Source organism: Zootoca vivipara, chromosome 7 (genome assembly GCF_963506605.1).
Source record: "Zootoca vivipara chromosome 7, rZooViv1.1, whole genome shotgun sequence".
Classification (NCBI taxonomy): Eukaryota; Metazoa; Chordata; class Lepidosauria; order Squamata; family Lacertidae; genus Zootoca; species Zootoca vivipara.
The window spans coordinates 48,150,061-48,171,062 of record NC_083282.1 but is presented as its reverse complement, the minus strand read 5'-3'; positions in this window follow the sequence as shown (position 1 = coordinate 48,171,062).

Sequence of the window (21,002 nt, the reverse complement as noted above, 5' to 3'; positions counted from 1 at the left end):
AGAGTCAGAACTCTTTGATACTATAAAACCCAAGTTACAGTCACAGTCATTCTCTTAAACCAGGAGTAGGTGAATCTTCCCCCTCCAGTTGTTGGACTTCATCCCCATCAGCCAGCATGGACAATGACAATTTGTGTGCAGCCGTGTCATGAACTGGCAGGACGATGGAGTGGAGGAAGAGGGTCCCAGCATGGGGTGTAGCCAGGACTGGGACACACCACGGCAAGCAGGGGGTGGGGAAGGAAGTACTCACAGGGTGGCGAGGGGATGGAGGACAGTGCACAGGAACCAGAGCAGCACGACCCATCACCAGAGCCAGAGGGGCCCCTTTTCCCATGAACATAGCTGGCTCTGCGGCACAGGGAGCAGCAGGAGTGGCATTCTAGGAGGCTGGGGCAGGCAAGGGCCAGCTCCCTAGCTGGCCAGGTGGGGCTCGCTAGCTTGGGAAGGAGGGGTGTGATTCCTCAGCTGGAGGAGGCTTGGAACAGCTGAGGGTCACCTGCCTCCTCAAGCCCAGATGCTGCAATTAGCATGCAAAGTATAAAAGGGAAGCAGAGCTGAGGCGCCCATGTTGACTTGGCTTGAAGGCTGCTGGACCTCTGCAGAACTGTGCCTCAGGTTTGACTCTGGACTGTATTCTGGCTACTTGGATTGACCCTGGACTGCTTTTCCTGATGTTTGAACTTTGCTTATGTGGCTTGCAGGGCCGTCTTAAGCATATCTGGCGCTGTGGTGCAAATATCCCTCTGGTGCCCCGCCCTGCCCCGTGTTTCCTAGCGTTGACCTTTTCCCAAGCCTCTGCAGGGATCGCTTGGGAGGCAAGCGGCATGCCCACCAGCCATATGGTTGATGGTTAACAGCTGGTGGGCGTGCAGGGAAAGGGGAGGCCGTTGGCAAAGATGCACAGCTCTCCCACTCGCTGGGGTGCCCCTGAGAGGCCAGAGCCCTGGCACAATGCACCAGTAAGCCCAATAGGAAAGATGGCTCTGGTGGCTTGATTCCCCAGACCTAACATACTGACTTGCTGCCATGCAGGCCAGAGGTTCAGGACAAGTAGTAATTAGTATTGGACGAGTGAAGCAGTGGGAGACTAGTGTTTACATTCCCACGCAGCAGTGAAGCTCACTGGGTAATCTTGGGCCAGTCATAGTCTCTCAGTCTAATTACCTCACAGGATTCTATTGAAGATAAAATGAGGAAGGTAGGAAGAATACGGTACACCACCTTGAGCAAAGGTGGGAAATAAACCCGCTTTTGGAACTACTGCTGTGCTTATTAGCTCCTTAATCTTTTTTTTTTGCTTAGGGACCAGAACCTTAACTGGAGCAGATCAGCAGTAACCACCTTCATTTCCATGAGCCTCGGGGACTTGCTCATGAAGTACAACCACAGCTGTTAGCATAAGCTTAGAGTTCAAGGCCAGTTCAACGTGTGATCATCTGTTGGCTCTCATCATGACAGCAAGACCACTTTGTTCATTGCGCACTGTGGCGTCTCCCTTCTATGTAACCAGAATTCTTAGAAGGGTGTTTTTCCCCTCCACAACATACATGCACATTTGCTTCTCATTTGTTGCACACAAGCAGCGTGTCTTCCTTCATGGTGGCACTTTTGTTGTGGGTTGGTTGCATTAACTAAGCACTCAACAACACACTGTTGTGCTTGGGGGAAATCTGATACTTCTAGGAGAAGATGCAATTATCGCCTCCTCCACAGAAACAATATTGTGGCTCTTGCATTGCATGAGAGTCATCATAGTGAGTAATCCAGTCATCGACAGAAGCTGCAGTTCTAACTCTGCTTACCTGGGAGTAAGATCTATAGACTTTAATAGGACTTATATCTGAGTAGACATAGTTTGGATAACAGCATGAGCAGCACAACCCATCCCCTTCAGGTCATTTTATGAGCTGGTTGTTCAAGTGTTGTTTAAAAATTCTTCAGAGGCCATGCAACTTGCCTACTGACACTGGAGCATTAGTCTAGCTTAGACTGAAGAAGGGAAACAAAAACAGCAAAGGTTGTTTGTTCAAGGCAGCGCCCTCATTATTTTGTGAAACCTTCATTTAGTGTTGTTTCAAAGGACATTCCCCTATTAGGGAGTGGTTCCTCTCCAACTGTATAACTATTGCATACGAGACCAAATCTTTGAGAACTTTTAAAACTGAAGGAAAGCTAACAGGAACCTGGTTCTATGTTCTCCTCCCTCTCGCCTCCCAGTTATGTAGGGACTGGAGCCACATTCACTCCATTTTTTTTAAAAAAAAGTTAGTGGGATACCTCTCCCCCCCACCCCGTATCTGAGTGTTTCCAGATTAAATTGCAACAAAAAAAATTGCAACGGTCTGATAAATTCAGTTGATTGGGAGGTCTTGTACAGAAAACTCACTTCTGCCAAAAAAAAAAAAAAAAGAACTTCTTGGGATATGAAAAGTGACAGTAAGCTTCAATGGAAAGTGTAAGTTAATGCAACTTCATCTAATCCTCCATGCAAACAAATCAGGAGGCAGGTTGCATACACAGGTGTCCTGGATGTGCCCACCCATTTCTTCCTGACCAAAAATGTCTCTACCTGAGCCTTCTTTGGACCTTGACACCTGCATGTGAATTCAATTAAAGCCTGTACTACCAACTGCCTTGCAACTACACTCTCCCCCACATGTTTTTCATGTTAAATTAAAACCGGAAAAGCCACAGCCAAGTAAATCTGGGGTCCCTCTGGGTGCCATTTCAGTTTCCTGCTTCCCCTGCCCCAGGCCAGTTTCAATCAACTGCTGAGGTGAATGGAGTTTGTTTCTAGAACTAGCACGGAGCTCAGTTGTCTCTCTGTGGCTTGCATTCCCGTTTGTGTCATGTCAGTGGTGGTGTTCATTCCAGACCCATGGCCGCTTTCCATTCCAAGCAGGGTTGGGTTTTGTGCCTCAACCTCTTTGGGCTGTATGAAAGGAGATCATTGTACCATCGGCTGGGTGGCTGCCTGGCCAACGTCCTCCGTAATGAGGGCCTTTCTGCACAATCATCTGTTGAGCAATAAACACACATTTCTTTTTCCTACGGTGTGCCCTGTCCACATGTTTCTCATCATCTGCTTTTTGGATGGGAAACTGCATTGCCCAAGTACCCAAATCGCAATCCGTATTGGGAGAAATATGATTGCTATGTTAAATGCGGTTGCATGAGTGCTCCAAGCACCTGTTAGATGATGACTTCCCAATAAGATTTCCCTCGTGCTGATTATTCATTTGTGTTTCGTTCCTTTTCTTTCTGGAGGTCTGCTGCTTAAGTACACACTTAAGTGATAATATTATGCACACGCCAATTCTCCAAGCAATGAGGTTTCGGGGAGTTCGTGTGAGGCAGATTAGGGGGAAGGACAGTAAGCAACCCAAGGAGGGGGAAACCCCTCTTTTAGTCACAAAGAATAAAATTACCCACACCAGCTCTTTTTCAGCTAAACTCTGGCTGTGTACTTTATGGCTGATAACTTCAGGAAGAGACAGAAATTCTGTGTCAGGGGTTGGGAACTTCAGTTTCAGGGCCAAATGTGGCCTCCAGGCCTCTCTGTTTGGGTTCCAGGCATAGCTGTCAAGTTTTCCCTTTTCTCGCTAGGAAGCCTATTCAGCATGAGGGAATTTCCCTTTAAAAAAGGGAGAACTTGACAGCTATGGTTTCAGGGTTTTCATAGAATCATAGAATCATAGAGTTGGAAGAGAGCACAAGGGCCATCCAGTCCAACCCCCTGCCAAGCAGGAAACACCATCAAAGCATTCTTGACATATGCCTGTCAAGCCTCTGCTTAAAGACCTCCAAAGAAGGAGACTCCACCACACTCCTTGGTAGCAAATTCCACTGCTGAACAGCTCTTACTGTCAGGAAGTTCTTCCTAATGTTTAGGTGGAATCTTCTTTCTTGTAGTTTGAATCCATTGCTCCGTGTCCGCTTCTCTGGAGCAGCATAAAAAACAACCTTTCTCCCTCCTCTATATGACATCCTTTTATATATTTGAACATGGCTATCATATCACCCCTTAACCTTCTCTTCTCCAGTCTAAACATACCCAGCTCCCTAAGCCGTTCCTCATAAGGCATCATTTCCAGGCCTTTGACCATTTTGGTTGCCCTCATCTGGACACGTTCAAGCTTGTCAGTATCCTTCTTGAACTGTGGTGCCCAGAACTGGACACAGTACTCCAGGTGAGGTCTGACCAGAGCAGAATACAGTGGTACTATTACTTCCCTTGATCTAGATGCTATACTCTTATTGATGCAGCCCAGAATTGCATTGGCTTTTTAAGCTGCTGCATCACACTGCTGACTCATGTCAAGTTTGTGGTCTACCATAAGTTTCCCCCCAGGCCCTTACCAGCCCTGCTCTCCATGTCCCCTTCAAATGCTTTTGCCTTGCTGAAATGAAACTTTGAATGTTGATCATGCCTTTGGCCTTCCTGGATGGAGAGAAGTGTGTGTGTGAAACCTCTGACGTTTGTGTACAAAGGTAAGAGTCCATTCTTCTGCTCCACCCAACTTTTGCCTCTGGCATGTCCCATCCTGGAAGACCATTTGGGTGAAATTCATTCTCCCATTCCTGGTCTAGGGTCTGGATGTTATTGCTGCTGCTTTGTCCATGTTACACCAATTTTGTTGAAGTGGAATCGTATTTTTCTTTGCTCAGTTTCAGAATAATTAATTGCCCCAAAGTGGAAATCACAAGAAATACCATCAATAACGGAGTGGCAAACGAAGTTGCTTGATCTTATGGAAATGGCCAAACTGACCTACAGAATCTGGGATCAGGACGATGAGAAATTTCATAAAGAATGGAGTAAATTTGTAGATTATGCTAGAGATAGTTATAAAGGAATGAATAAGCTAGCGGTTTTGAGATAAATCCTATATCTTTGATTTTAAGTTAAATCGGACCATATGCGAGAAGATTGAATTAATTTACCTGCTGAGGGGAGGAGGGAAGTCAAAGCTGGGGAAAGCTATACGTTGTATATTTGCCGATTATTTATGGTATAAATTGTAAAAAGAAATCAAATATGTATTGGTCAAAAAAAGAAAAAGAAAACCTCTTATTAAATACAGCAAATACAACAAAATGTGATTAGCCCCCACTTTCTGTTTTAAAAAGTGCACGCCTGCTTATGTACCAATGGCTTGCGAGCAATATTTAAAAGCTTTGACTACCACAATATTTATGTGTTTAGGTTAAATCTCAATGCCATTGATTGTTCTGATCTCACTGTATTTCTTGAGGCTCCACTGCCTGGTCAATTGTGGACAAATAAGTAATGTCAATAACCTCCTAAAGTCACCTGTTACTTAAGAGCTGATAAATCAAAAGAATCAGGAGAGGTAGAGCAGACAGAGAAGCCACGGGTCAAGGATGTGTGTGTGCCCCCCGTGGGGGAACAAAATGCAGCACACACCCCCTTTGCAAGGTACAAAGAGGATTATAATTTATATCTACGAGTTCCTCTTTGTGTATATCTGTGTATACACATCTGTTTCCAATAGCCTTCTTTGCTTGGAAATCCCCAAGTCAGGATGCGGCTCCATCAAACTAATGTGGGTTGCTTCATTGACGACACGGAAAAAGTGGATGTCCTATCAACCCATTTGCTAGTGCCCCTGCAGCGCCAGCTGTTGGCTCAAAGGACTCCCACCCATTTAGTTGTCTTGGACTAGTGGCTTTTCGAGGGCCTAACACCTGGTGGATGACAAAATGCATCCTTTCTTTTCCCATAGCGGAGAAGTTTAGTCATCAGAACACATTCCGTCCTCATTCGTTTGAGCAAAGATTTGGCTTTTTGCAAGCGCTTTCATGCAGCCCTATACAATTGGCTTCAGCAGTACTGTTGGTGCACAAGCAAGGCTTTCATTCTGCTGGACAAGGGCTAAATAGCTGTGGAAAGTGAAAGCAAAACCCCACCACCCCCAGTTTTTTGTGTGTGCTTGTTACATAGACCCAGGGCATCAGATGCCGCCAGCTCAAGAATAGTTTTTTATTTCTTCCTCTACAAGTGAGTGAATGGCGGCTTATATCAATAGCTGCAGTTCCAGCCCTTAACACATAGTGAAGAGAACTGGAGGCAAGGGTGGAATCTGTGAATAATTCTGAATTGAGATCACCATATTTCTAAGGAGGGAGAGGAAAGATAGTTCATCATCGTGCCATTTATTCATTTAAATTTCATCACTAACGGTGGATGAGCTGAAAAAAACAGAACATTAGCTACTGACAGGGCCGTCCTTTCCATTTGGCTTAGTGGCGCGGTGCGCCAGGGCGCCTCCCCATCACGGGCGCTGGGCTAGGGCACCCAGCAGCCCCGTGCACTGCTCATGCTCAGGGGGGTGGGAGCAGCGCCCGAAAGGGCTCCTTTCGGTGCGCTGTTCCTGCCATGTCTCCTCACAACAGCAGGGTTGCTAGCCGCTGTTCCAACGGTGCCTAGAAAGCCTGCCCAGGCGAGGGGGGCGGTGGGAGCAGCACCCAAAAGGGCTCCTTTCGGTGCACTGTTCCCGCCACATCCCCTTGGAACAGCAGGCTTGCTAGCCGCCGTTCCAACGGCGCTTAGCAAGCGGGGGGGGGGGCGTCAGAGGGATTTTGCACCACGGCACTGGATACGCTTAAGGCGGCCCTGGCTCCTGGGCTACTGAGAAATATAGGGTACTTCCACATGGGTGCTGAGAGGGGGATGGGTGCTCCTTATCTATGCAAGTTGTTAGCAGCTTGTCCCCATTTAATTTGGAGTTATCTTTTCTAGAAGTAAACAAAAAACACCACCCTCCCAACTTGTTTTGCCAATGACCCATTTGCAATATCTTAACAACCCTTTTATAATATTAATTTACAATGTAGAAGCATCCACGGTAAATAATTAGAAAATGTGCAGCAGTGTTGGGATCAGGCTTGGATTGGCAGGGCCTGACACAAGAGATGGAAGAAATGCAGGGCTGGTCAGGGCTGGGCTGCATGACGGGAACTTGGAATGGGGGGTGGCCGGTCTCCCCTTTCTGCCTCAACTTCAGCCACTCTCCCTTCCCATCTTTCTGTGGAGCAGAGAACCTCAGTGGAGGCTAGGGAGGATCACCCAAGTGAGGAGGCTGAACATGAGGTGGCTATGACTGAACAGGAGGTGCAGCCTTGTTACCTAGAACCAGGCACCACCTTCACAGAGGGAAGCAGACCCACCTGCACTGATGGAACATGAGTTTGCAACCTCAACATTCCTGCAAGGTACAAGAGTCTTGTGTGTGAGTGTGTCATGCCTCATCTTTAAAGCTTGGCGGTGAGGCAGGGAAACTTACTAGGCCGTCTTCACAACTTCCTTCCAGTTCTGAACTTCTTGCCCTGCTCCTGATCTCTTCCCTTAGATATCTGGATTCTCCCTTTTTAAGGAGTCAGCGGGAGAATATTGTTAGAAGCTTGCACACCTTTTCTCAGAGTGGCGAGGATTCCAGGGATGGAAGAACTGACCCAGGGTTTTGCATTCCTTGGAATGCAGTCCCTGGAAACTTCTGGCATTTTGTAGTATTAGCTTGTATACTTGTAAATAAATGCCAAACAGTGGGTGGTGGTGGGGGTCTCAGCATTACTACCCCAACCATAATGCTTCCCCATCAGATGTGGGGTGGGGGGGGGATAACATGAGCCCAAAATGTGCTTTTAGAGCTGCACTTCAGCTGAATGCTTTCTCAGCCTGATTCTTGCTGCATCTCCAGTCTGCATCATTTGTTCACCCAGACTCGACAGTACCTTACACAGCTGTTCACCCCAAATTGCAGCCCAGCTAGACAGGAATTTCCATAACTTGGTCCCTCTGCCTCCTCCTCCTTCTCCAGGTCTCTTGCAGCAAGCAACATTCAAGAGATGGAGTTCTCATCAACTCCATCTTGAGAACATGTTCGCCTTGCATTTCTTCCTGTCAGCAGCTTAGCAATAGCAAAAGAAACAACAACCCAGTTCATTTCCACAGAAAAGCTGAATGAAATTCTTATGGTTCCCAAGCGATTCAGATCAGCTCGTCTTATTCGTTCATTAAATACAATCTGGTACAAAGTTAATCGAAAACATGATGAGAGTTTTCAGAATATTCTGTTGCAAGAACACATCGTATCTGAATCCAAAACAGCCCGAGAGCACTAGAAAAAGGTTTTGCAGAGATCCAAGACTAAGATGGTTAGGTCAAAACCTTGACTTAGCTAGGGGGCTTGCTGGTAGGGTTCCCCATCTTTTAAATCAGACCCTGCAGTTGCGTATTTAACTATTCAGCAAACATTATGTGATAATGTTAATATCCATGCTATGAAAAGCTTCACTTATGGATTTCTGCAGACCAAGCTGCTGTCAAAGCTGCTGTTTTAGTCTTATTTAGCAATTGCATTAGGAGCTAAATGTTATCCCTGCTCGGTCATAGAGCAATTACCTTGCATGTGATCCAATCCCTGCTTCTCCAGCTGGACTGGTCAGTGTAGACAACAGAGTGTAAACAAACCTGGGATGCACCTTCCTATGTTCCTAAATCAAGGTGCTTTTCAAAACACCACTGCAAAGATTAAATGAAAAATTGGCAATGCCACACCCTAGCCTTGGGAATTCACTGCCTCTTTCCAACCCTCCCCTTCATTTGTATTTAGAATATTGGCAACAATATTGTTCAAGATGATTGCTGCTTCCTTCCTTTAAGGATAATAACCCCATAATAACTTTGTAACGTGCTGTGTGCTTCAGAATAATTGGACAGACAATAGCTAAACCAGGCTTCCTCAACCTCGGCCCTCCAGATGTTTTGAGACTACAATACCCATCATCCCTGACCACTGGTCCTGCTAGCTAGGAATCATGGGAGTTGTAGGCCAAAAACATCTGGAGGGTTGAGGTTGAGGAAGCCTGAGCTAAACAGTCAATTGTCAAACTATTTCTTTCTTTCCAGGGTTGCCAACTAATAAGAAATGGTCTGCTTGCATACCTTTAATAGTAATTTTATTTGCAGAAACCAGCAGGAAAAACATATCATGATACACATTTATTGCCCGCTAATACCTGCTGATAATGCTGCTGCTGGCTGTGGCACAGTTACAGGGGTTGAGTAACATTTGGCTAGCCAACTTTTTTGCACAAGCATTTCAAAGGAACTCTTATGGGGTAAAATGCTTGAAGGTTCAAGAACTCCATGGATGAGGGAATCTCCAGTCATGTGCTTTCAACCCGTTTCTTTGGAACGTATTTCCACATGTTAAGGCGTGGTATTTCCTGTGCTCCAAAGGATGGTCAACAGGGCATATATTAGCATATAAGGCATATTCTAAAGAAGTGTACTCTGTAAATACACATGTTTGACAAATCCATGTCAAAAATTAATCTGACAAAAAGGTTGCGAAAGATAGCAAATATGGAATGAAACCAGAAAGTCTGGAAATTTATATGTTCATAATTGCATCATCAGTTCCCGAATAAGCTATTAACTATTTCCTTGGTAATCCTGCAAAAGATTTTCCAAAGGGTATGTTTCTGGTCTCTTTAGTTCCACAGCAAAACAATAAAATATGTACGTATTGCAGGTTCAGGCATGAGGTCAGACTTCATGAAGTATTGTGCGTCATCCTGCCTGCCTGCCACTTTCCATTTACTGGCTGCTACGGCCAAATGGTGGCCAAGGAAGAGAGAGACAAAGCAAGCTGCATGTGCAAATACTGCACCGAGGCCCACAATCAGCATCAGGGTGGTTGACATCATTGGCTCTGAGATTAAGGCGCACAGGGAGTTTGCTCATAATATCCGAAGAAATAAAAAATAAAACGTTTGAATAGGGCATGCATGGTCTGGTGTGGGGAGGATGGCTCTTTTGGTCCTCACTAGTGATGTTGTGCATGTTACTCAGTAGGCGCCTATGCATGGCAGCATTTCATATGGCAATTACAATGGATGTGTGATCAGTGGTGAAGAATCATGTTTTGCCAGGGACAAAAGGCTGCAGTTGGAGCATTGTAAAAATGCAATATCCCTACAGGATATTGTTACCTTGAATCCACTTCAATAAACAAATAACACTGCTTATTTTGTTGGAAGCTGTCCAGAGTGGTTGGGGAAACCCAGCCAGATGGGCGGGGTATAAATATTATTATTATTATTATTAGTCCTGCATTGCAAGGTGTTGGACTAGATCAGGCATCCCCAAACTGCGGCCCTCCAGATGTTTTGGCCTACAACTCCCGTAATCCCTAGCTAACAGGACCAGTGGTCGGGGAAGATGGGAATTGTAGTCCAAAACATCTGGAGGGCTGAAGTTTGGGGATGCCTGGACTAGATGATCCTTGGGTCCTTTCCAACACTATAATTCTATGAGTCTATGAAAGGACCTAAATGAAGTGTAAGGGCAGATTTACACAGCAGTTTCAAAACAATCTGATTATCGTTTGATCATATGTCACCTTTGAGCTTTGGGCCCATTGCCACCTACACACAGTTACAAAAGCCCTACATAGAAAATGGTTATGATTGTCCAAACAGTGAGGGTAGGACTAGGCACTGAAAGTGTGGGAACAAGCAATTGTAATTCAAAGAGGTCAAAGCACTGCAGGGTAACTCACAGTGCCAAACCATACATAGAGAGATCGTGTATACGTATTTTTTTTGCTAATGTCAGAAGCCTCTGAGCCACAGTGAGTGAGCTGAAATGTTTGCTCCTAAAGGAGGGCATAGACAGAATGGTAATCTGATGGAATGGAGAGAACCAGCTGGATTTCTGGATACAAAAGCTATAGAAGGACAGGGAAGGGTTTACAAGAGGCATTGAAAACAGTACAAAATCATTAAAATGACTGGCTTATCAAAATGTTTTAAACAGCTGCATAGGCCTGTCGGCGTTATAAAAAAACAATTCAAGAGATGTGTGATAGACAAAAGCAAAGAGGCCTGCCAAATTTCTGCTGGAAGAATGTTCCCCAACATGGAACCACTGACACTAAATGCCTGGCTTCCAGTTTTGAGCCTCTGTGACATGAGGGACAATAGTGGTGTGAAGAGAAGAAGCTCTAGGCCTTATTGACAAATTTAAAAATGGCAGGCCACTGGGTCTGAATGAAATAATAATAATAATAATAATAATAATAATAATAAATTTTTATTTATACCCCGCCCTCCCCAGTCAAAACTGGGCTCAGGGTGGCTCACACCAATAAAATTACAATAAAACATAAAAAGCAATTAATTAAAATACAGATTAAAATACAGTATTAAAATTTAAAATGCAGCCTCATTTTGAGTAGTCCATAAATCCAAGCCATGAGGGAGGAAAAACACAGGGGTCAGACTAAGTCCAACCCAAAGGCCAGGCGGAACAGCTCTGTCTTGCAGGCCCTGCTGAAAGATGACAAATCCCGCAGGGCCCTGGTCTCCTGTGAAAGAGCGTTCCACCAAGTTGGGGCCAATACTGAAAAGGCCCTGGGCATAGTAGAGGCCAATCTAGCCACCTTATGGCTCGGGATCTCCAGAATATTGTTGTTTGTGGGACCTTAAGGTCCTCCGCGGGGCATACCAGGAGAGGTGGTCCCGTAGGTACGAGGGTCCCAAGCCGCATAGGGCTTTAAAAGTCAAAACCAGCACCTTAAACCTGAGCCTGTACTCCACCGGGAGCCAGTGCAGCTGGTAAAGCACTGGATGAATGTGATCCCGCGGCCGGGACCCCGTAAGGAGCCTCGCCGCGGCATTCTGCACCCACTGGAGTTTCTGGGTCAGCTTCAAGGGCAGCCCCGCATAGAGCGAGTTACAATAATCAAGCCTGGAGGTGACCGCCGCATGGATCACTGTGGCCAGATCAGGGCAAGAGAGGTAAGGGAACAAGTGCTTGATATGGTGGAGATGGAAAAATGCCACCTTTGCTGTGGATGCAACCTGCGCCTCCATGGAAAGGGAGGCGTCGAAGGTTACACCCAAACTCTTGACAGAAGGCGCTGGCACTGATTGAGCCCCTGCAAGAGATGGGAGTTGGCCCCCCAACCCCATGTCGTCCTGACCCATCCGCTGGGTAGTTCTTAAAGAACTCAAATGTGAAATTGCTAACAAAAATATATACTGTAACTTGTTTCTCCACGCCTGAAGAATGGCAAGTGGTCTGTGTAGTACCAGTTCCATGGTTAGGGCAATGCCTTAGGGCGGCAAACTAAAATGTCACAAAGTTCAAGCTTTTAGGTTCTCCGGGACACTTCATTGGGTCAGATGGTAAAGAAAACAGGCATGGGGAAAGCTGACTGATGGTGAAGCCAGGGAGGCAGCCTCTAGTTCCAGTCTGAAGCTAGAATGTGGGTAGAGGTCGGAAATGATAAACTGAGTTTCTGTTAGGTGCTGTGCAGATTTTGTCACACTAAAGACTGCTGGGGAAGAACTCGGAACATACAAGGTATTGTTGCCTGATAGCCATGATAATAATGTGAACAATTTTTCCGTATACATTGGTGCCAAGTAAAATGAAACGTGTGCATATAAATGCATATACATTCAATGAAATGTGTGTCCCATTGAAAGGTACACCAGGAGGCCAATCTGTGTTCTTTGAATAAAAGGCTAAAGGGAGGCCCAACTCTTGCCTCGTTCAATGGGTAAACTTTTCTCTCAGTCAGGTGGAAGATGGAACACTGTTATGACTTCCCCTCCAGCTGTGCCTTCCAACCTATGTCATTTTACCCAGGAACCTGGTGCAGTTAGACCATGGGAACTGGGTACATGAACTAAGTGGTTTGTCATTTGTGGTACAGCAGCTGCTAGGCCAATGCATTTCCCACCACCAGCCTTGATAGCTTCCTGTTTCCCATCCTGTCTCGCTCAGTGTTTCCCACCAAGCTTCTGCATAGCCAAAGTCCACATAAAAGTAGGGAAGTAAGAGAGAGGGATACAAATTATCTAAACTAGCAATCTTCCATCTAATGATGAAGCTGCAGTTCTTGGGCCACATCCCTAGAAAACAGATCCACAAAAGCCAGGGGGCCTATTTTGGAATCTGTGGTTTGAGGGTCAACAGGATTCTTCCTCGAAGTTCCTGAAGTCAGAGGGAGTTCTCCTTCATCACCGTGAACTTGGAAAGCATAAGCTGCAGGGCCCAAGCCCATGTACTCACAGAATTGTAACGCAAGTGCTCTTCCCACTTGAAGGGGCTTGGATCTCTCCGCTTCCATACCGTTTTGTGTATTATGACATAAAATGATATCTCTCTGCTATGCTTCAGGTACAGGTAGCTCTGTCCTACTACAATGTAGAGGAGCATGGAGGACTTATTTAGAATGGTATGTACCAGGGCAGGTCTTCTGGACAATGGGGTCTTTTCAAACGCAATATACCACTCTTTGTGGAGCAGCAACATATAGGGCACTTAACCATCAGGTAGCGATGGTGCAGTTTGCAGGGTCTGCACAGAGTTCTTTAACTATCAAAAGTATTTGCATTGGCGAAACACAGAGAGAATAAGGCATTAGCAAACAGGCAACTCAGTAAAGAAAAGTTAAAAATGCTTCTAGCTGCTTTTCACCAGGCAATTGCTGCAGGCCCCTGATTTGGATCAGTGTGCTTTAAGCACACTTTAAACAACAACAACCAGGGGCGTGGGGGCGGTGCGCCCCGAGCGACGCGATCCCAGGGGCGCCATCGCTGCTGCCTGTCCCATCCCCAAAACGTGCGCCCTGCCCCAAAATGTGCGCCCCGCCACTGCACATGGTGCACCCCGCCCCAAAACATGCACCATGTCATTGCGCACAGTGCGCCCTGCCCCCAAAACGTGTGCCACGCCACTGCACATGCCACGCCCCTAAAACGCATGCCACGTCATTGCACATGGTGCGCCCCGCCCCCAGAACGCGCGCCATGTCACTGGGGGCAGCACGCCTGCTCTCCGCCCCCGGTGGCGGAGCATGAAGCTCCGCCGCTGACAACAACCCATAGTGTAAGGCCCTGAGCAGACAGTGCAAGACTCAGAGCAACAACATATGTTTCTTAATATCTAATGGAGCCCATCACCACTTATTCATTGCAAATGAGTATTTAGGGTGGTCAGGGTTCCTTCACCTTTAGTTGTGTAGAACAGGGGATTTCAGAAGCTCCCTAGAAAATCGCTCTTCTGTGCCACTATTAAAGATGCAGGAGCCCTGCGCTCTTTGTGTCCCACGCTAGGAACACAGGTCACTCTCAGCGTACACTGTGGTTATGTTCTGAGGACAGTGTGTAAAGCCAAAATTGCATAAAGTCAAAACACATTTGGTTCAATGGTGGCTGGGATTGCCAAAATTATTTTTTTCCCTTGGTCCTTGCCTCCTTCCCACCCCGTTTCATTTTAATTTATTTTTACCAAGTGTGTAAAGCTGAATGTGCACAAGTTAAATGCATGTAAGTTGAGAGTTACCTGTATTGGATCGCCATGGTGTGAAAAGCAGGGGAAGCTGTGCAACTGAGGAGACATTGCTGCAGGGGTGCTCAGAACTTTTGCTTTCCAGAGTAATGGAGTTTTCTTTAACAATGAACAATCACTCTACTTTTTTAAAAAAGCAATTCATTAAATTTTCCAATTAAACACATTTAAACAAAAACAAACCACACATACAGCCACAAACACATCAACACATCAACACATAATAAACAAAATAAACACAAAATTTTTCTTCTTAACATCTTATCAGTTATTACACTTTTCTTTGCTCTGCCGAGCTTTGACTTCCCTCCTTCCCCCCATTCGGTTTTCTTGTCCACTTCTATCTCGCAGTTCCTTTATTTCATCTACTTAAAGTCAATTCGTAGGATTTATTTCAGTCCTGCAAGTGTCTTTAAACTTCTACAGTTCTTCTCCATATAGTCCACAAATTTACTCCGGTCCTTTTGGAGCCTTGACTCTCCCTGGTTTCGGATCCTGCTAGTCAGCCTTGCTAGTTCCGCATAGTCCATCATTTTCGTCTGCCACTCTTCAATCGTCGGTAACTCCTGAGTTTTCCACTTTGGGGCTAACAAAGTCCTAGCCGCAGTTGTCGCATACAGAACAATCACTCTACTAAGGAAGTGGGGATGTCCTGTATAGCAATGCTTCCTATAGTGTGTGCTTGGAACAGCAAATACCTTGAAATTACTCTGGGAGTAGATTGGATGTAATTACCCAAGGAGAGAAAACATGTATGTGACATCTGAAACATTTCAAACCAAATACTATATAAGAGATGGGCTTGGCTTAATTTTGGTGTTGTGTTCTTCGCTCCCCAACAGGTCCCAAAGGTTCATTTCTGTCCATGCTCACAGACAGCTTAGTGGCTTTACTGAGTCTTGTCTAAACCAGGAGATGCGATAGTGTGGTGGCTACACACTTTAGGTCATTATGACACATGTCGGGGCAGCTTTCTCAGAGATTGGGCTACTTGGTCAGTAAAGTGACATGGCCTCCCTATGTTTAGGGAGGCAAAGTGTTGTGTTTGGCTTGTTGTGAGGTTATATTGCTTGTTATGTGCAAGGATTTGGATAGACCTTGGGGGTTGAAAAAAAAATGAGTTTCAAATTTAGCAACACTAGTTATTTGTTCCAGAGAATACATGTTATGCAATCATCATGACCGTCCTTAAAAATATGAAATAAAATTCAGTGTCTCCAATTAGAGAGAAGAAACACTACCATGTGATACTTTTGGCAACAAATGTGGAATGATCGTAGTGAAATTTGGGTTGCTACAGAGGCCACATGCTTTGTGCCTGTCATGAAGCCATTAAGCACTGCCATGCTTGAAAAGGTTACATCTGTTGAATTTCCACTTACAAATTATCACCAAGGCAGAGGACAGTAATTGTTTTTAGGTCAGTTTCCAAATGCACACATATTCAGGCTGGATTGGTATCTCCAAATTCCAGCTAGAGGGTTCAATCCAGGAAAGTTAGAACAGACCTAGCATGGAAGCTGGAAAATCCAGGAGACAACGTGGCAAGCCACCAAATGAGCCAGGGTTGGGGCAGATCTCCACCATACATTGAAAGTACTTTCAGCACACATTTTAAAACACATGTTTCTGCTGAAAAGAATCATGAGAATGGTAGTTTCCCCCTACAGCTCCCATCATCCTTAATAGCATTCCCTTAACTGGCATTGAATGGGTGCCTTACATGGGTAGTGTGGATCTGTCCATGGTCTCAAACTCCAGAGCTCAGCCAAGGTCTGCAGAAAGACAGTCCTAGAGAAGGCAGGAAGACAAGAGATTAAAGGAAGGCAGCCTAGGCACAAAGAAATATTGGAATATGTCTTTAGCACAGTTATAAGGTTGGAAGTGCAAACTTGCCAAATTGGTGCTCATGTGTACATCAAAAAGAGAGAATGGTTGACTGAATCACCTCCCAGAAGTGTTGCAGTACCACCATGGACAGACAGAGATGGGAGTCATGTAAGAATGGGAGGGGGAACCTGTTGTTGGACTTCAACTCCCATCAGTGCCAGCTAGTATAGCCAGTGGTCAGTGTTGATGGGAATTAGAGTCCAACAACATCTGGAGGTGTAAATGTTCCCACCCCTGACCTAAGAGAACCCCAGCCTCTCTTGGTTGAGGTTTTTAGAGTGGAATCCCAAAGGAATGTGACTCACAGCTGGGTCAAAAAGACTAATAATGAATTGGCTTGAAACGAACACGTGGAAATGATGAAATTCTCAATGGACAGTACCAGCAGCATCTTCACAGCCAAGAAACAAGTCAATCCATGGAATTTACAGCTTGTGACTACCCTGAATTTCTCGAGTGTGTGACATTCATACAATGTTGAAGAGTGTGGACACGGCTTATCCGAATGACTAATTCACAACTTCCAATGACCTCATTTTAAGAACAAAACCAAGCAAAGCAAGCAGCTCCCACACACATCCATTACAAAAGTTTAAAATCACCAATGGGCTGAAATAAGTCAAGGGTGTTTTTTTTTTTTTACGGAAGACCTAAAAAAGGAATGTTCTTAGCTACTGGACAGTCTCCTGACTTGTAGGACATCTTCCCTCCAGACAGCATCCTCCAGTCTGGCATCTTTCAGATGTTTTGGATTACAGCTCTTATCAGCCGCAGCCAGAACATCCATACTGACTGAGACTGATGTAGCCCCAAATACATGGAGGGCACCAGAATGAGGAAAGCTGTCTCAGAAGATTATAATTATTTAATTGCACAACAATTGCATAATTATTATCCTGTCATAGAGAGAAGCTGCTCACACAATCTCGTCTTCCTGTATTTCCCAACTGCTCAGACAAGATTTTGTTCCTGGTTCAGAAGTGGGTGCAGTGCGATTATGGCTGTGCACAGTGTGGCTGTGCCAGGTTCATGGGTGCCAACAGACTGGTGCTTGTGATCACAAAACGGCACCTCTCCCCTCGATGCCAAGGCCAGTTTTATGAACTTTTCAACAATGGATATTTTCAGCTTTACATCTTCAATAGACGCTGACGAGGCACCATTGCACCGTCCCATGTGGAGTGTGCATGCACCCTTTTGAAAGAAAACAAACTTTCTTTCAAAAGGGTGCATGCACACTCCACATGGGACACTGATCCTGAGAGACCTACATTGGCTCCCAGTACATTTCCGAGCACAATTCAAAGTGTTGGTACTGACATTTAAAGCCCTAAATGGCCTCGGTCTTGTATACCCGAAGGAGCGTCTCCACCCCATCATTCAGCCCGGACACTGAGATCCAGCACCGAGGGCCTTCTGGCGGTTCCCTCATTGCGAGAAATGAGGTTACAGGGAACCAGACAGAGGGCCTTCTCGGTAGTGGCACCCGCCCTGTGGAACGCCCTTCCAGCAGATGTGAAGGCAATAAGCAACTATTTTACTTTTAGAAGACAACTGAAGGCGGCCCTGTTTAGGGAAGTTTTTAATGTTTGATGCTGTACTGTTTTTAATATTCGTTTGGAAGCCGCCCAGAGTGGCTGGGGAAACCCAGCCAGATGGGCGGGGTATAAATAATAAATTATTATTATTATTATTATTATTATTATTATTATTATTATTATTATTATTATTATCCACACCACACATTCAAAGCACATTCGACACACATTGAAAGCATATGCCTTTCCAGACTGAATGCACTTGAAATGTATGGTAGTTTCCCCATCACAGAGCTACAACTATCACCTATAAAGCTTAGAATATAATCATAGAATCATAGAGTTGGAAGAGACCACAAGGGCCATCCAGTCCAACCCCCTGCCAAGCAGGAAACACCATCAAAGCATTCCTGACATATGGCTTTAGGCAGCTCAGGACTCTAATACTTCAAGGACCTCCTCTCCACCTATGAACCGGACTCTGCAGTTGCAATTGAGGCCCTTCTCCACCTGTTTTCTCCACGAGAGGTCTAGACGAGGGTGGCAACAAGAGAAAGGGTCTTTTCAATGATGCTTGTGGAATGCTCTCCCCAGAGAGGCTCACCTGGTGCCATCATTATATATCTTAGGTGCCAGGCTTTTGACTTTTAATTATCTGTGACCTCCTTCAGTGGGTGGGATCTTTTAAATCTGCCTTTTAAAAACATGGGTGTGTTTTAGATTTTTCTGTGCTTTGTTTTATCCTGGTCTTCATGAGTGTTATTTATTTACTGTTGTAAGTCACTTTGGGTTACATTGGGTTGTGTGTGTGTGTGTGTTTTTTTTTTTTAAGCAACTACGGTAAAAAATTTTTAATAAGCAACAATAAAAAAATAAAAAATAATAGCCCAGAAACAACCAGGGAATGCCCTTTCTAGCACAATGCCCAGAAAAGGAAGGTTAGTGACTTTGCAATAGTTGGGAATTCAATCAGCTTCTCCTTATGCAAGTGTGAGGCTTTATGCAAGTGTGAGTATGGGACTGTAATTATAGCTTTCAGATAAAGAGTGGCCGAACATGAATGGTGATCTGCTTTTAGCTTAAGCATTTCCTGCTTCCGTGCATGTTCTCCCCTGTATAAAACATGCATACATGGCAAACTGGCAATCAGCACATGTGCACTGTTAGAGATTTGGGGTAAACCCTAGAAATTAATAAATTGGGTTATTTGTGATATGAAGAATATAAACTGCAAGGGGATTCCTGGGCTGCTTTAAGCAAACCCATCCGAAGAGCATAGCTGTTAGCTTTACAACAGAGAGCCATTGAGGGCCCTCAACAACTCCTTGTCCCAGGTGTGACTGGAGGCTGGAGATTTGGAAGGTGGCCAGAGTAACTGCTCTGGGAAGAAGAAAGAGGAAGAAAGGGGGAGATCCATCTTGGCGAGGGTGAAGGAGGGACTGCCTGCAATGCTCTGGGCCATGCTGTCAGATCTGGACCCCCTCCATACAGACTGAGGGTGCAAATAGGCGAATACGCCCTATTTCTCAAAGCACAACAGCGTCCGCCTTGTCTTCTGTTATCCGAAGGGACACAGACTCTGTGTGGGCGCCTGGGATCCCATGCACTCTTGGCAGAGAGAGGGACAGGCACCTGACACACACACACACACACACACACACACACACACACACACACCCTGTTTAGCTTTCCCCAAGGATCAAAGTTTATTTTGACTACATTTTTTTCACATAACCTGGGAAGGTCTTAGTTTCCATGCAAAAATATTAATCCTAGCTGCTGCTGCTTCAAATAATGCAGAATTCATTCCAGCCACAGCATTCTTGTATTGCTGCCAAGCCCCATGTTAAAGGCTGGGGCTTTCCATCGAGTCAAACACACAATTCATGTCCTGCCACTGTTTATTCAAATGCTGCAGTTGCAACCTCAAAGTCTGTGCGATGGCAGGACTCCCAGTGACCTAACAGTAAGCTAATTGGATCCTCAGCTTCATCCCATTTTTCTTACCATACCCGCAGGCATCACTATTCACGTCTCGTCTACTTTTATTAGGCATTATAGCTTTTATTGGCTATGTGGTAGTCAAAGAGCATGAGAAATAAAACATGGAGTAAATCAATAACTTTTACTGGATTGCCTCCATGCGGGATTTCAAGTTCCACAAAAGTCTTTATGGTACAGCTCGTTGCAGTGACGCAGCAACAACGTTTGGGCCAATAAAAGCTATTTCTTTTCCTGCTTTAGTTCTTACAGCCTTCCTGTGCCTGGCATTGCAAAGCCAGCTAAACTTGAAGCAGATGTTGGATGGCCACCTGTCATGTACAAACTAGTTGAAATTCCTGCATTGCAGGGGGTTGGACTAGATGACCCTCAGGGTCCCTCCCAACTCTAAAATCCTATGATTACAGGCCTTGGCTCAGCATCTTGGACAGCTTCATGCAAAGGAATTTAAGAAACAAAGGTTTCTCTGGTATGGGAGATGATAAGGAACACTTCTCTTGCTTGATTTCTATATGTTCAGCTGCTGTTAAAGACACAAATTGCGTCCATGCCAACACTTTCCTCAGTTTTGTTCCACTTCGTTTTTATTTGCTCACTGTCCCAGAAATGGCATTTCCACATTCCACCCCCTACTCAAGTAACTCTCCTCCTGGAATTGGAAGCCCAAGGGGTGGTTGTTCTTAAAAAAAACTCCGAATTTACACCACACACTTTGAATATCTTTACACATTGTCCCTCATACTGCTTCCAGACTTCTGCTTGTTTTGTGAGTGGGATTCAACAACCCACAAATCACAGTCTCCCTCACTATCGCTGAGATGCTCTCCTTCCTCAAGCATTTTCGGCATAACCATCACCTGTAAACGCCTCAAAAATTATTTTACGTTGCATATACACTATACATCCAAATCGCATTCAAATACCCCCCCTCAAGGAATTCTGGGTACTATCTTTTATCACACACAGTGTTAAAATTCCCAGCAATAATTAACAAGCAATGGTTCCCAGAATTCTTTGCGGCTGGGTAATGTGCTTTGTACCTCAGCAGGCCTGGCCCAATATATTCTGATGCCTGAGGCAAGGGACAAGATAGTGCCACCACCCCTTTCCGATACAGAAGCTGACTGGAGTGGCAGCTGAATCTTACTTCCAAGCTTGAGGATTAGTCAGCATCCTAC